Source organism: Narcine bancroftii, chromosome 6 (genome assembly GCF_036971445.1).
Source record: "Narcine bancroftii isolate sNarBan1 chromosome 6, sNarBan1.hap1, whole genome shotgun sequence".
Classification (NCBI taxonomy): Eukaryota; Metazoa; Chordata; class Chondrichthyes; order Torpediniformes; family Narcinidae; genus Narcine; species Narcine bancroftii.
Window position 1 is genome coordinate 241,899,651 of NC_091474.1, and position 17,309 is coordinate 241,916,959.

The 17,309-nt window shown below is 41.9% G+C and overlaps 1 protein-coding gene across 8 annotated transcripts in view; it reads left to right on the top strand.

The window, feature by feature from the left end:
• Positions 1-17,309, top strand: part of LOC138737182 (CSC1-like protein 2) — a 243,333-nt gene that overhangs the window by 34,249 nt on the left and 191,775 nt on the right. The window contains exon 3 of one of the 8 annotated variants that reach the window (XM_069887811.1): positions 16,881-16,975. The exons of the other annotated variants lie outside the window; for them this stretch is intronic. The gene's annotated coding sequence lies outside the window, so the exon portion shown is untranslated. The remainder of the gene's footprint in view (positions 1-16,880; positions 16,976-17,309) is intronic. 8 annotated transcript variants of the gene reach the window in all.

Genomic DNA, 17,309 nt, shown 5'->3' on the forward strand with positions numbered 1-17,309 from the left:
TGCGAAGTTCAAATTCATTATCCAAGTACATACATGGCATTACATACATCCCTGAGATTCTTTATCCTGCAGGCCAGCTAGAGTTTCTACTTATTGGCAATGTAAACTGCCCTCAAAAAAAATATGTATACAAAAGAGAAAATATGAATAAAGGAAGAAATGTAAACTGCAAATACAGATTAAGAAGTTAATGTCCAGTAATAAATGATGTTCATAGTCAAGAGTCCCCGATTGAGTTTGTTGTTGAGGAGTCTGATGGTGGAGGGGGAGCAGCTGTAGAACAGTGTGTGTTCTGGGTGGTACGAATCCTTGATGGTTGCTGCTGCTCTCAATAGCAGTGCTCTCCATAGATTTTCTTGATGGTGGGGAGGGTTTTGTCTATGATGTCCTGGGCTGTGTCCACTACCCTTTTCCAGGGCTTTCTGCCCCCTTATCAGCCCCCTTATCTGCCCCCTTATCAGGCCTCGATGCAGTTGGTCAGCACTCTTTTCATTACACCTCTGTAGAGGTCTGCCAAGGTTTCCGATGGCATACCGAATATCTGCAATCTCCTGAGGAAGTAGAGACGCTGACATGCTTTCTTCATAATGGCATTAGTATGTTGGGTCCAGGAAAGGCTTCATCACTCTGGATGAGTGAAGAATATCCCATTGTATTCCTGATGCTCCTTGGGGTTGGTGGAAAGGCTTTAAGGTGTCAAGATCATTGCTATTTGCTGAAGTAGAACATGAAAATCTGTGGACACAAAGCAAGAGAAAGTCAGCAGGTCAAGCAGTGTCCTTTATATAGCAAAGGTAAAAATACATAACTGACATTTTGGACTTGAGCCCTTCGTCGAAGAACGGAAAAATGTCGGCAGGCATCAGAACAAAAAAGTAGAGGGGGAAGGGGTGGTCACAAAGGCAGGAGGTGATAGGTGGAGAAGGAAGGGAGGGGACAGCAGCGATCAATGAGGAAGGATGGCTCGGTGAACTGGGAAGGGGTGAGGGGAAAGAAGGGAGCAGGTCAGCAGAAACTGGAAAAGTCGATGTTAATAATATCTGGCTTGAGGGATTGTTATTTGCTGCTGGATACCCAGGCTATGGTAATTATGTGGCTGATCGAGTTGAATTTTAGTCAGTGGTGACCTGCAAATCTTGATGGTATTACAATTGCCTGTCGAATGTTTGTGGTGGGAGTTTTATGGAAACTGTCATTGCCTGGCACTGGAATGGTCAATATTCCTGGCCAGAAACCTGCTGCTAAACTTGGTGGGTTTCTGTATTTTCTTTTGCTCCAAATTCCAACATCTGCTTTTGTAAAGAATTATATATTTTTTTAACTGCTTTCCCGACATGAGCTGTTTCATTTGCTGTTAAGTTTGTGACAGAAACTTTCTAGTAAGATGCCCGAGTCATTTGGCAGAAAAAATGAAAATATCCGTGCTCATGAATTTTTCAATATTTTATTTTGGTTTTCATAGACTTGTAAAGCAATTCAAACAACCAATACTATCTTTTCCAACATTCATATTGTTATGAGCCCAGAGGACCCCAAAACCCAGCAGCAATAGATATTCACTACGACAAATGTTTACTTAAACAAAAGTTGCTTTTAATTATCTTTAAACTTTAACTTATCATTATTGACTGAACTAACTTAACTTAACCCCCTTCTAATTCTAAACGCATGTGTGTGTAAGTTCAGAAAAGTTCTTTGGTTCACAGTCCAATCTCACTTCTCATTCCTCCAAGTTCACTGGTTGCAGACAATTCTTATACTATGCACAGAATTTAACATTTATAAAGTTCATCAGGCTTTGGTGCTCGAGGTAAATGGTTACCGCTCAGGAAAGTTCTTGACAGTTTTCAGAAAGAGATTTATTGTTCCAGGACATCCACAACTGATTCCTTTTTAATCAGCCACTCTTGCTGACAAAACCTGCCCCTTCAGAGTTCTCCAGATGATAACCTCTTTCTTTCAGGGCACCACAGAGTTCCTTTTTGTTTCCCTTATTCTAAGTGAAACATTAGAGAGCCAGTCCTCTCCTCTTGCATGAACCACAAGGGCTTTGACCAGGCTGTCTTCCAGTTGGGCTTGCCAGCTTGTCCTGTTCCAGTCCCAGCTACTTCTGCTGGCTGTAACACTGTATGTGATCTCTGCTTCTCTCTCTCTCTCTCTCTCTCTCTCTCTCATACTGAGAGAAAGCGCATTCTCTTTCATCTGTTGCCTTTGGTAAACTACAATCCATTAGTGAAGACTTTTGAGCACTCTTCAAAGCTCTTGCAAAAGGTGAGAGAAGCCACTATGTCTAGCATTGGGCAGAGCTCCAGTATTTCAAATAAGATCTGTTTTAAAGTGTTTGTATGTGACCTACTGCAACAAACCTTTCCCAATTTATCTCCAAAAAATATTTCTATATACTCTGTCACAATATAATGTATAGTCTGTATTTATTCCCTCCCTTTCCCCCCAAATATAATCATAAAATTATACAAATACTAGTGGGGTTCACAGTCCCTACTGAAACGTAAGGGGGGAAAGAAACAACCTAGTTAACTAAATAATAAAGGAAAGGAATAAAAAGAATGAACTAAAAAAAACTGAATAAATGTATGTCGCCTGCGCCATGTCCCACTTCCTTAATTCCACTCTTTTCCCTGCTGGGACAGATTTTTATAGTGTCCATATTTCGAAAGGAGGAGGAACTAGCCAATCTGCGTGCCCATGTATTTCAAATAGGGATACTACACTTTAACAAATATGTCATGTTTCCTCCTTAGATTGTGGATGATTTTCTCCAAGGGAATGCAATCCAGCATTTCCATATGCCATCGTGCGGTATTTAACTGGAAGTCAGACTTTTCCTGGTTACTGGTTACTGACAAGGCGAACTTCACGAATTGCATTTGATATTTGGACAGTCTAAAACTCACGTCCCCAATATCTCCCAGAAGGTACATCTCCTGAGTTCTCGTGAAATCTTAGCTATCAATGATGGAAAGCAAGCAGGAGGTTCTGCCCATATTAGGCTGACATCAGAAATGTTCAAGCCTCACTCGAGGATATAATTTAAATTTAGACATGCAACACGGTAACAGGCCATTTTGGCCCCCAAGCCTGTGCCACCCAATTAGCCTACACCTCCAGTATGTTTCCAATAGTGGGAGGAAACCCCAGCCCCCGGAGAAAACCCATGCAGACACGGGGAGAACATACAAACTTCTTACAGATAGTGCAGGATTTGAACCCCTGTCTCAATCGCTGGCGCTGAAAGAACATCGTGCTAACTTCTAAGCTAACCTTGCCGCCCTCGTATACTGACAGAGCACTGCATGTTCAGATGGATGGTCCAATGTATCCATTTGCTTGTTCAGGAGCATATAACTTCCTTGCACTACCAAATGACCAATTCTGGCCCTTGCTTGGCAATTTCTAATTATCGAAAGTGATGTATGGAGTGATGTGGGGAAAATCTCATGAAAATGAGATAATCAAAGAAGACATGAACAGACCAATGATCCCAAGATCATAATATCATGAACACCTCATCAATAATTAAATGCTACAGTGACAAATGCAGTATTTGTTGTGCATAGCTGTTAAGCCTTTTGTTTAGTGTTGAACAACAACAGTGGCTGTTTTGGCTTAAGAAAGTGCATGTTCCTTTTTAGGGGATCCTGTTTAGTGCATATTGCCTATGTAGTGTTTAATAATTGGTGAAACGTGACCTTTCGATTGGTTTCTTCATTTATTCTTTATCTATCTTTATTTTTCATGATTTTTTTTCACCATCTCCCACAACTTGAGCTTTCATGCATCACTTTTTCTAATTAGAAGTTGCATCTGGAACATTTAAAGCAAATGGCACTAGTTAGAGTGTATATTTTAGGGAAAAGAAACCCTTGAGATAATTGTACATTGTAAGAGTTAAAATGACTTGCAAACATATTTTTGCCAGTTTCTAGCAGCTAGAAGTTGCAAGCAGTCTGCAGAAGATTGTTGATATTCTTTTGAGTGTCTCTATAGTAACAGCCTTACAGTCAAGTTTAAAAGCTGTGTTGGGAAAGAGATTTAAATATACAAATTCGAGGTATGGTCAAAATTATGTTATGAGAGTGTAACTAACACAATTACTGTTAGATACCAAATGGTATAATTCAATTTTTTACATCAATTATATTATACTCCACATAAATTCAAACTGCTCAGATCAGTGTTTTAGGTGTAATAAAGAGGTCGGAACTTTCTTACATGGAAAATTTTGGGAAGATGAGAATATTTTATTGGGACAAATCTTGAAGATACAAGTCCCGAAAGATCCAAGAATATTTTTGCTAGGTGATATACATAATTTAAAGATAGATGTTTACCAAAGGAAGTTTCTAAGTGTAGCAATAGCAGTAGCAAAGAAATGTATTGCAGTAACGTGGAAATTGGACAATAGTGTAGGGTTGAATAAATGGCAAATGGAATTACATACCTTTAGAGAAAATAACGTATAATTTACAAAATCAACCAGAATAATTTTATAAGATTTGGAAGCCATATATGGATCTCATTGGCAAAAGTTCATCCACACTGACTGCTACTCCCACTCCGATTTACCTTGGCTCACTTAGAGGTTCAAGATAATATTTATAAATTTGAAATTTAATTAATTAATGAATGATATATGAACAATTCAGATAGGCTTTTTTCTTTATTTTCCTACTTTTTTGGGGAGGGTGGTGGGGGAGAAAATATAAAATTATGTATCATTTTGCATCAGTTTATGACCTTGTATGATTATGGATAAATAAATACGTTATGCTATTGATGCAAATGAAAAAATATTTTTTAAAAAAAGGTTAAAAGTTCTGTTTTTTTACCATCTTAGAAAAACAATTTTAGTTTTGAATTTGTTTTTCTGCTGTTAATGATCCAGATAATTTCTTTGATTGTGTAATTTTGAAAGTATTAATGTATTAATAGTTTATTGTCCATTTAGTAATTGTTTTAAGTATAGTTTACTGTTTCAAGAGTCCAAATAATCAGTGGAAAAGTCGATGCTACTTTGGAATGACCTTACATTAACGAGTCAAAACAAACGACGTCTGCATGCTGCTCAAGCAATTATAAAGTTCGCAATATACAAGATGGTGCTTTCTATTCCCTGAGACAAAGCAATTGCTCTTCAGAGTCTAGGATCTGCTTTTTTATGGATTTCAAGAGAATTTAGTAGATAATGTTGAAAAATCGCATTGCTTCTGGTTGGTCCTTCAGTACTGAGTATTCTTGGGACATGTTGACTGTGCTAATATCTGTTAAGAATATTATTCAAAAGGTGTCACCACAGATTATTTAATACTGTTCATGCAAATTGTATTTATTACACAACACATTTTCTGCTGCTTGCCTGCAGTCTATGTCCGTGTCGTTTTACTGCTCCCAAGCTTGATTTTTGTCATGACTCCCTCAGTCATTGAGATTGGGTTCATTGGTTTCTAATGTTGGCAATAGTTCCAATTTCTTGAATCTCTGCATTCAGGTTTTCTGGTGCCCAAGGCAAGCAGACACGATGGTGATATCCTGTCTTTTATCGAATGTTCTTGTTTGCTGCTTCTGCCCAGGCAACATCAATGCTGTCACCAGTTTTGTCAGCTAATTTTTTTTTTAAACTTTATTTGTTCGTTTAAAAAACAAATAATATATGACATATGCAGCAATTAAACATGAACATGAATGTTTTTTTAATATATATAGAAAAAAAAAGAAAAGAACCCCTCCTCAGCCAACTCTTCCAAGGAGAGCCATAAAAAAAAGAAAGAATATTTAAAAAGTTAAATATACATATTAAAATCTAATCAATATAAATTGAAATGTAAATATTCTGAGTATATCAGCCATTTATTAATAAAAAAATTATAATTATCACGCGAAACATATGTAATTTTTTCCATTATTAAACAATATTTCATCTCATTATGCCATCTATTAAAATCAATCATATTTATATCTTTCCACGTACTAGCAATACATTTTTTCGCTGCGGATAAAGCTGAATGTACAAAAGCAAGCTGGAATTTATCTAATCCCGAACCTTTCAGAGGTTGCAAACTACCCAATAAAAATACTGTTGGATCTAAAACTATTTTAATCTTATACAGGTATTCTAAAAATGATTGAATTTTCTTCCAAAAAGATTGCATATGTATACATGACCAAACAGCATGAAAAAAAGTTCCAACTGTATCTAAAACACATCTAAAACACAAATCTGATTCATTAAAACCATATTTTTTAAATTTTTCAGGTGTCAAATATAATTGATGTAAAAAAAATTGTAATTAATCATTATGAATCTCGTTACACTATCATAACAGATATCTAACCAATCATCCTTGGAAAAAATAAAACCAGTATCCGCTTCCCATTTAATTTTAGATCTATCCCAACCCTTTTTATCCATACCATCATGTAATATTTGATACATAAGTGAAATATAACCCTTCTCTGGTACCTCCATAAGAAAAGTCTCAAATTTAGTCATTTTAGGTAAAATCATATCTCTCTCAAACATACATTTTACCAAAAATTGAATTTGATAATAAAGAAATAAAGAATTCTTATCAATACCAAAATCTTCCCTCATCTGATTAAAAGATAAAAACTTACCCTCTTTAAAACAATCTCCCAAATTTTTCACATCTTTAAATCTCTAATGCAATAAACTTTGATTATGTATTGAAAAAGAAATGTTGATTATTATACAACGGAGTCAAAGCCAATAATTTACCCCTAGAGCCTATCATTTTATTTTTCTTTATCCATAACTTCATTAAATGTTTTAGTATAGGCATATTATATTGTTGTAACAAACTTATATTCCACCTAAGCAAAAATCTGGGAAATTATTTGCCAAGTCATTAACACTAAACTGTAGAGCACAGGCACTAAGAAGCCTAATGTTTTAAAATTACTTTTTTTTTAAAGAGTTCGAGCAGCGCTTACAAAATAGGAATGCTGTGTAACTTTTATCATGTTACTTTGACCTTGCTGCCCTTGACCTTCCAGAATAGCTTGCGCCCATGGCCTGCAATATTGTCCATTCCATTAACCTTGAACCCACTTTAAATGCCTTCTCCTTTCCCAGTCTGGATGGAAGACTAACAGCAATGTATTTTGTGGCTGATCTGGTCATGGACTTGACTCCACTTGCCATCTTGTTCTCCATAACCCTTGTGTCCTGATTATTCAAAAATATACCTGCATCTTGAAATGCATTTAATGAAGCAGGCCCACTTCTTAATTGGCCCAATAATTCCACAGATTCACCGGGTGAAATTATCCTCCTCAATCTTGGGCACTAATTAGTGGCATTTGCGTGTCCTCCCTCAGATGGCCCAATCTTCCAGTTGCATCCCAAAGGCATGCTGGAAATGGCTGCCAAACCTTAATCCTTCATTTAGGTTAATGGTGAATAAAATTCGAGGAATGAGAGAAAATAAGTTGACCCTGGGTACTGAAGTGGGCCCAGTGGGCTGAAACGCATTGATCAGTTTAAGTTGCATCCTCTGGAATTGCTCGCCATAAACATTTATTAAATATATTTTTCTTTTGAAACAAATTAAAGTTTTAATTTAATTTTAAAATTTTATTTACAGCACAGTAGAATCCAATTCAGCCATTTAAACCCAGGCTGCCCAATTAGACCAAAATTAACCTACAACCCTGTACCTTTTGGAGGCACGTGGGGAAAACCCATGTAGACATGGGGAGATGTTCTTTGGCTTGGCTTCGCGGATGAAGATTTATGGAGGGGGTAAATGTCCACGTCAGCTGCAGGCTCGATTGTGGCTGACAAGTCCGATGCGGGACAGGCAGACACGATTGCAGCAAAAAATTGGTTGGTTGGGGTTGGGTGTTGGGTTTTTCCTCCTTAAAGACCGGACCGGATTCGAACCCTGGCCACTAGCACTGTAATAGCATCATGCTAACTGCTACACTAATGATGCCTCCCAATTTACATTTGGGAGTCGGATGCTGTGTGGTTTAGTCACTTCCACAGCATAAGAGATCACCTTCAATGCAAGGCAACTGATGCCTTGCTGACAAGTCTTCACAAGTCCCACAAGTGGTCATGAATGAACTGATTAATATTTTTGGCAGTGGGTGCTTCACTTCAGATAAAGGTTTCAATAAGCATCAAAGGTAGGGGATTTTCAGTGCACATAACATGCCATTCTTGCCAGAGCTCTGCTAAATGTTAGAATTCTGTCATTCTGAGTATATAACCCAGAAGTGTGTGTGAGATTATGATTCATTAAAGGGCGTAGATGTCGGATTTGCAAATCTAACTTGTTGTTATATTCGGAAGTGTTTTAGACATGCATTCACCATGGTAACGGGCCCTTTGGGCCCATGAGCCTGTTGACCTTCAACCCCTTAATTTTGAAGGGTGAGAGGAAACTGGAGCACCTGGTGGAAACCCATCCCACGAGGAGAACGTGCAAACTCCTTGATGACAGTCCCAGATTCGAACCTAGGCTGCTGGTGCTCCACTAACCATAAACCAACCCTTACTGGAAAAACTCAGGATTGCTTTGGATTCAAACATCATGTATAGTTGAAATAGTGGAACAATCTTAATTTTCTATCATAGGCTTCTGATGCCAAATGCATTTTAGTTTGTTGGGGATTACCTAGGTGAGGGAAGAAGGTAGGGAGTATGTTTCTGTTTTAAGATACAATGAAAATAGAGGCCATAGCTAAGAGTGGCTGCCTTCTGTCTGTTTGCCACTCTTGAGTCAGGGCAAGATATTAAGCCAAGAAAGCCCATTGGGAGAAATATTTTCAGAGGAGGTACAGAGACTGAGAGGGCGCACAGCGTGCGGAAGAATTGCATATCTTTACATGCTTAAAGTTGGCCATCATTTCCCACTTCTAACCATGGCAGTGCCTCTTGGAATGTTATAGCCCACAGTACAGGCCTTGGCCCACAATGTTGTGCCAACCTACTCCACAATCATCTAACCCTTCCCTCCCTCACAGTCCAAAACTTCTTCCCCATTTTTCTTACATCCATGTGCCTATCTGATAGCCTCCTAAATGTCCCTGTTGTGTTAACCTCAACCACTATCTCTGGCGGTGCACCACTCCAGGTACGCACCACTCTGTGTTTGTTGGGGGGGGGGGGGGAGAGGGAGGAGAAAGACCTCTGACATCTCCCCTAAGCTTACCTCTACTCACCTTAAACCAATATCCTTTGTTATTGGTAATTGTCATCCAAGGAAAAAGGTGCTGGCTGTCCACCCGATCTATGCCCCTCATAATCTTATACACCTCTATTAAGTCACCTCTCATCCTGTCGCTCCAAAGAGAAAAGCCGTAGCTCACTCATCCTTTCCTGACAAGACATTCTCCAAAGAATGAAAGTTGCAGATATCTGAATATAAATGAACAAGGCTGCACCCAATGTCACCCACCATTGGTAAAATGCTTTTCGCTTCATAAAAGCAAAGCATGCTGGGAATTCTGTGGATCAAACAGATACTGTGGAAAGAGCAGATTTAAACCTTTTCTGCGAGAGGTTATTGGTAAACAGTCCATGTAAACATTGCCAAACAACCCTGCCATTGTGAGCTATTGGTAATTTTGTTCAACTTGAGTATCTAAAAAAAAATTGCTGTTAAGCACTTTTGTGTCCCAGTATGAACATTAGTCTTCACACCAGTCCATTACCTTCATTACCACTCACTTCCAGATTTGAAAGGAGAAGTAATTCAAATGCTCAAACAGCCACACGTAATTATGTCATGCAATCCTGGAACAGGAAGTCATTCATAAATGTATTTCATTAACTTAATCTACAGGCTGTGGGTGTTGTTGGCAAGGCCATGATTTGTTTGCTCTTCCCAACTGTGTTGGAGTCCCTTCCCTTAAAAAAAAATTGTGAGTCAATTTAAATCTTATAATAAAATAAGTTGGAGGGATATGGCATGTGAGGCATCATCCCTGGGGAAAAATTTTTCCGGTCAGGACTTTTTCCAAGACCAAGGTGGGAAGAAGAGTTATCAAGCATAAAGGTGGGGGGGGAGTTGTTGTCGAAGGGCACAGGAGGGTTTATATTAGACTAACAAGGTCAGAGAGGAGATGGAGAAACAAGGAGATGACTGAGGGTGGTGAGGATGGAATTTGGAGAAAAAAATGATGAAAAGTGAAATGAGTGCTGGTGTAAAATTCAGAGTTCGTGTCCGAGTTCCCTTAGTGGAATTTGAAATTGAAACTCCAGGTCAGAGGAGATGCAGTCACCCCTTTTCCTCCCAGCCAGAACAAGGATAGATTTCCCTTTATTCACAGAATGACTGTTGACACAATGCTATTACAGCACCAGAGACCCAAGTTCAAACCCGGTGCTTGTCTGTAAGGAGTTAGTATGTTTCTTCCCCCCACCCCTGTGACTATGGAGATTTTCTCTGGTTTCCTCTCACATTCCAAAGACTTGTGGGTTAGTTAGTTTATTGGTCACAAGAGACTGTTCTGAATCTTTAAATTCTTGTCTTCCAGGCCCTCTTTGCTCTTAACCAAAGAATTACCAAAGTAGGTAATTTGTACTTTGCTCTTCTACTCTTGCATCCTTCATCTCTCTCCGTAGTAGTTTTCTCACTTTCACATTTGCGTGGAGGATGTTGGATCCGAAATATTGTCTGCTTCTCGCTCCTTGCTATGAAGCTGTTTGGCCTACTGAAAGCTTCTGTTGTTTTCTGTGGGTTTTTTTGACTGAACATATGCCTTGAACCAATATCTATACAAACGTTTCCATCAAGTATTTGAAAAGCAATGAAGAGCAGTCTTTTGGCTTTTTCTCTTGGGAAATTCTGCTGATATTTCTGCTGTCACGTGTTTATGTACAGAGAAGTATTTTGTTTTGAGTATGCACATAATCTTGTTTCATCTGAATAATTTTCTGATGTGAGCTTCCATACATTTTTTTTCCTTTGCCTTATCTGCCCTCATTCTTCTCAACCCTTCTAGAATTTGCTGTCCAATTTCTGACATAAAATACTTCAGATATTGCTGACAATTTTTTCTCCAGATTTTACCATCTTATCAGAGCATAGATGCTACCAAGGTTGAAATAAGGGTCAGACTGAGTTTTTCCATGAGGAAATATACCTTATAGAGGTGATTAACATTTTGAGGCATATATAGAGTAAATGCAAATAGACTTTTTCCATTGAGGTTGGGTCAGACGAAGAAGAAATGCGTTAAGGTGAGATGTTCAGGGGAACCTCCATCCAGAGAGTGGTGCGAGTGTAGAACAAGTTGCCAGCTAAAGTGGTGAATGTGGGATCAAGTTTGACTTCTAAGAAAATGTTGAGAGGTCCAGGGATGGGAGGAGTATGGAGGGCTATGGTCTGAGTGCAGATCAATGGGACCAGGCAGAATAATAGTTTGGCACGAACCAGATGGGCCGAAGGGTCTGTTTCTGTGCTGTAGTGTTCTATAACAGCATGGATGAAATGAGTTTTCCCATGGTAGCAGCATAACTGTTTTGCTTTTGCAATCGTCAACCACAAATTTTGTACAGCTGTGCACCAGAGACATGAGCGCACAGACTCCATACTGAAGGGTGCTTCACTAAAAGCAGTATTGTTAAATTGCTAGCCACAGTCAAGTTTTTTTTTTAATTTTTTTATTTTTCACACCATAAACCACATTGATCAAGATACATACATTTTCCTTTTCAGATATATACAGTGTCATTTTCTCCCCCCCCCTCTCCTCCCATCCCACCCTCCCTACCTCCCCCCCATTCATTTAAAGTACAAAATCTAAGATACATTAAACCAGTCAAACAATGTTGTCATTCAATAAAAATAAACAAGAAATTCCACTGAGTCAATTCTTTTCATTCCCTTCTCCTTTCGTTATTTTAGGTGGTAGATGTCCCCGGTAGGTTTTCTCTATTGTGTTTCATGTATGGCTCCCATATTTGTTCAAATATTTCAATATTATTTCTTAAATTATATGTTATTTTTTCTAATGGAATACATTTATTCATTTCTATATACCATTGTTGTATTCTCAAATTATCTTCCAATTTCCAGGTTGACATGATACATTTTTTTGCTACAGCTAGAGCTATCCTAACAAATCTTTTTTGTGCACCATCCAAATCAAGTCCAAATTCTTTGTTTTTTATGTTACTTAGGAGGAAGATCTCTGGTTTTTTTGGTATATTGTTTTCTGTAATTTTATTTAATATCTGGTTTAGATCTTCCCAAAATTTTTCTACTTTCTCACATGTCCAGATTGCATGAATTGTTGTTCCCATTTCTTTTTTACAACGAAAACATGTGTCAGATACTGTTGGGTCCCATTTATTTAACTTTTGAGGTGTAATGTATAGCCTGTGTATCCAGTTATATTGTATCATACGTAACCTCGTGTTTATTGTATTTCTCATTGTTCCAGAACATAACTTCTCCCATGTTTCCTTTTTTATCTTTATATTTAAATCTTGTTCCCATTTTTGTTTAGTTTTACCATTTGTTTCCTCATTCTCCTTTTCTTGCAGTTTAATATACATATTTGTTATAAATATTTTAATTATCATTCTATCTGTAATCACATATTCAAAGTTACTTCCCTCTGGTAACCTCAGAATGCTTCCTAATTTGTCCTTCAAGTAGGATCTCAGTTGGTAATATGCCAGCACTGTATCTTGAGGGAGAGCAGCGGTGGCCCCGGCCCCGGTCCGGGCGAAGGGTAGACGGCGGCGGCCCCGATACGGGCAGGAGCAAGGGGGAGACGGCGGCCCCAGTCCGGGCACAGGGAGAGCAGCGGCGGCCCCGGCCCCGGTCCGGGCGAAGGGTAGACGGCGGCGGCCCCGATCCGGGCAGGAGCAAGGGGGAGACGACGGCCCCAGTCCGGGCACAGGGAGAGCAGCGGCGGCCCCGGCCCCGGTCCGGGCGAAGGGTAGACGGCGGCGGCCCCGATACGGGCAGGAGCAAGGGGGAGACGGCGGCCCCAGTCCGGGCACAGGGAGAGCAGCAGCGGCCCCGGCCCCGGTCCGGGCGAAGGGTAGACGGCGGCGGCCCCGATACGGGCAGGAGCAAGGGGGAGACGGCGGCCCCGGCCTCGGTCGAGTGAGGCAGACGGAGGCCCCGGTCCGGGCAGTATGGACCGACCTAGGAGGGGAGGCATGCCCCTCCAGCCCGGGTAAGAAACCTGCATAGGAGAAGGCCACTCTGATATAAAACCTACGACCCAAGGACCTCGCTGCCACGTCCCAGCTTGCTTGGCCACGGCACACGAACCATGGGTGTAAAGGGTGGGGCCAGTACTGCGCGCACTGCACTCCACCTAAAAGCTCCTTTGCGCAGGCCCGAGGACAGGTCCACGTCCTCCCCCTCCACGTCCTCCCCCTCCACGTCCTCCCCCTCCACGTCCTCCCCCTCAAAAGATGCTCACAAACTCAAGCTAGCATGCTGGAACATCAGAACCATGCTAGATAAGACTGACAGCCATCGACCTGAACGTCGGTCTGCCCTCATTGCACATGAACTCCTCAGACTTGACATCGACATAGCCGCTCTCAGTGAAGTCCGCCTGGCAGATGTAGGCAGCTTCCAAGAACGCGGCGCGGGCTACACACACTACTGGTCTGGCAAGCCTTCGGATGAACGACGCCTATCTGGTGTAGGCTTCATGGTCAAGAGCTTCATTGCCTCCAAACTCGAAAACCTTCCGACAGGCCTCTCGGACCGAATCATGTCCATGCGACTCCCACTTCAAAACAAGCGTCACATCACCCTCATCAGTGTCTATGCTCCAACCCTCCAGGCGGAACCAGCAGAAAAGAACAAGTTCTACACCGACCTGCGCAACCTCATCCAACGTACCCCTACAGCCGACAAGGTTGTCATCCTGGGCGACTTCAACGCTCGTGTCGGCAAAGACTCAGAAACCTGGCCAGGAATCCTGGGCAAGCATGGCGTCGGCAAGTGCAACGACAATGGGCGCCTCCTGTTGGAGCTCTGCGCAGAACAGCGGCTTGTCATTACAAACACCCTTTTTCAGCAGAGGGACAGCCTGAAGACCACCTGGATGCATCCCCGATCCAAACACTGGCACCTCCTGGACTACATCCTGGTGCGAGAAAGTGACAAACAAGATGTGCTCCACACCAGGGTCATGCCTAGCACGGAATGCCACACTGACCACCGGCTGGTTCGCTGCAAGCTCAACCTTCACTTCAAGCCAAAGCCCAGGAACAATAAAGCCCCCAGAAAGAGGTTCAATGTTGGAAAACTGCAGTCAGACGAAGCGAGAGGAAACTTCCAGGCAAACCTCAAAGCAAAGCTCGACGTTGCAACCCGCCTCACGGACCCGTCCCCTGAAACCCTCTGGGATCAGTTGAAGACTACCATACTGCAATCCACTGAAGAGGTACTGGGCTTCTCCTCCAGGAAAAACAAGGACTGGTTTGACGAAAACAGCCAGGAAATCCAGGAGCTGCTGGCAAAGAAGCGAGCTGCCCACCAGGCTCACCTTACAAAGCCGTCCTGTCCAGAGAAGAAACAAGCCTTCCGTCGCGCATGCAGCCATCTTCAGCGCAAACTCCGGGAGATCCAAAATGAGTGGTGGACTAGCCTCGCCAAACGAACACAGCTCAGCGCGGACATTGGCGACTTCAGGGGTTTCTACGAGGCTCTAAAGGCTGTGTACGGCCCCTCACCCCAAGTCCAAAGCCCGCTGCGCAGCTCAGACGGCAAAGTCCTCCTCAGCGACAAGATCTCCATCCTCAACCGATGGTCAGAACACTTCCAATCTCTTTTCAGTACCAACCGCTCAGTCCAAGATTCCGCCCTGCTCCAGCTCCCTCAACAGCCCCTAAGGCTAGAGCTGGATGAGGTTCCCACCCTGGATGAGACATATAAGGCAATCGAACAACTGAAAAGTGGCAAAGCAGCAGGTATGGATGGAATCCCCCCAGAAGTCTGGAAGGCTGGCGGCAAAACTCTGCATGCCAAACTGCATGAGTTTTTCAAGCTTTGTTGGGACCAAGGTAAACTGCCTCAGGATCTTCGTGATGCCACCATCATCACCCTGTACAAAAACAAAGGCGAGAAATCAGACTGCTCAAACTACAGGGGAATCACGTTGCTCTCCATTGCAGGCAAAATCTTCGCTAGGATTCTACTAAATAGAATAATACCTAGTGTCGCTGAGAATATTCTCCCAGAATCACAGTGCGGCTTTCGCACTAACAGAGGAACCACTGACATGGTCTTTGCCCTCAGACAGCTCCAAGAAAAGTGTAGAGAACAAAACAAAGGACTCTACATCACCTTTGTTGACCTCACCAAAGCCTTTGACACCGTGAGCAGGAAAGGGCTTTGGCAAATACTAGAGCGCATCGGATGTCCCCCAAAGTTCCTCAACATGATTATCCAACTGCACGAAAACCAACAAGGTCGGGTCAGATACAGCAATGAGCTCTCTGAACCCTTCTCCATTAACAATGGCGTGAAGCAAGGCTGTGTTCTCGCACCAACCCTCTTTTCAATCTTCTTCAGCATGATGCTGAACCAAGCCATGAAAGACCCCAACAATGAAGACGCTGTTTACATCCGGTACCGCACGGATGGCAGTCTCTTCAATCTGAGGCGCCTGCAAGCTCACACCAAGACACAAGAGAAACTTGTCCGTGAACTACTCTTTGCAGATGATGCCGCTTTAGTTGCCCATTCAGAGCCAGCTCTTCAGCGCTTGACGTCCTGCTTTGCGGAAACTGCCAAAATGTTTGGCCTGGAAGTCAGCCTGAAGAAAACTGAGGTCCTCCATCAGCCAGCTCCCCACCATGACTACCAGCCCCCCCACATCTCCATCGGGCACACAAAACTTAAAACGGTCAACCAGTTTACCTATCTCGGCTGCACCATTTCATCAGATGCAAGGATCGACAATGAGATAGACAACAGACTCGCCAAGGCAAATAGCGCCTTTGGAAGACTACACAAAAGAGTCTGGAAAAACAACCAACTGAAAAACCTCACAAAGATAAGCGTATACAGAGCCGTTGTCATACCCACACTCCTGTTCGGCTCCGAATCATGGGTCCTCTACCGGCACCACCTACGGCTCCTAGAACGCTTCCACCAGCGTTGTCTCCGCTCCATCCTCAACATCCATTGGAGCGCTCACACCCCTAACGTCGAGGTACTCGAGATGGCAGAGGTCGACAGCATCGAGTCCACGCTGCTGAAGATCCAGCTGCGCTGGATGGGTCACGTCTCCAGAATGGAGGACCATCGCCTTCCCAAGATCGTGTTATATGGCGAGCTCTCCACTGGCCACCGTGACAGAGGTGCACCAAAGAAAAGGTACAAGGACTGCCTAAAGAAATCTCTTGGTGTCTGCCACATTGACCACCGCCAGTGGGCTGATAACGCCTCAAACCGTGCATCTTGGCGCCTCACAGTTTGGCGGGCAGCAGCCTCCTTTGAAGAAGACCGCAGAGCCCACCTCACTGACAAAAGGCAAAGGAGGAAAAACCCAACACCCAACCCCAACCAACCAATTTTCCCTTGCAACCGCTGCAATCGTGTCTGCCTGTCCCGCATCGGACTGGTCAGCCACAAACGAGCCTGCAGCTGACGTGGACTTTTTTTACCCCCTCCATAAATCTTCGTCCGCGAAGCCAAGCCAAAGAAAAGATCTTGAGTTATATTATATTTATCCTTCATTTGTTCAAAGGATAATAATCTATTTCCTGAAAAACAATTTTCTATTCTTTTGATCCCTTTTTTCTCCCATTCTCTAAAGGAAAGATTATCTATTGTAAAAGGGAGTAACTGATTTTGCGTCAGTTATAGTTTTGGTAATTGGTAATTTGTTTTATTCTTTTCTAGATGAATCTTCTTCCAAATATTGAGCAGATGATGTAATACTGGAGAACTCCTACGTTGTACCAATTTTTCATCCCATTTATATAATATGTGTTCAGGTATCTTTTCCCCTATTTTATCTAGTTCTAATCTAATCCAATCTGGCTTTTCCCTTGTTTGATAAAAATCTGATAGGTATCTTAATTGTGTGGCTCTATAATAATTTTTAAAGCTTGGCAGTTGTAAGCCTCCTTGTTTATACCATTCTGTTAATTTATCTAGTGCTATCCTCGGTTTCCCCCCTTTCCATAAAAATTTCCTTATTATTTTCTTTAACTCCTTGAAGAATTTCTCTGTCAAGTGTATTGGCAATGCCTGAAATAGGTATTGTATCCTTGGGAAAATGTTCATTTTAATACAGTTTATCATTCCTATTAGTGTTGGTGGTAAATC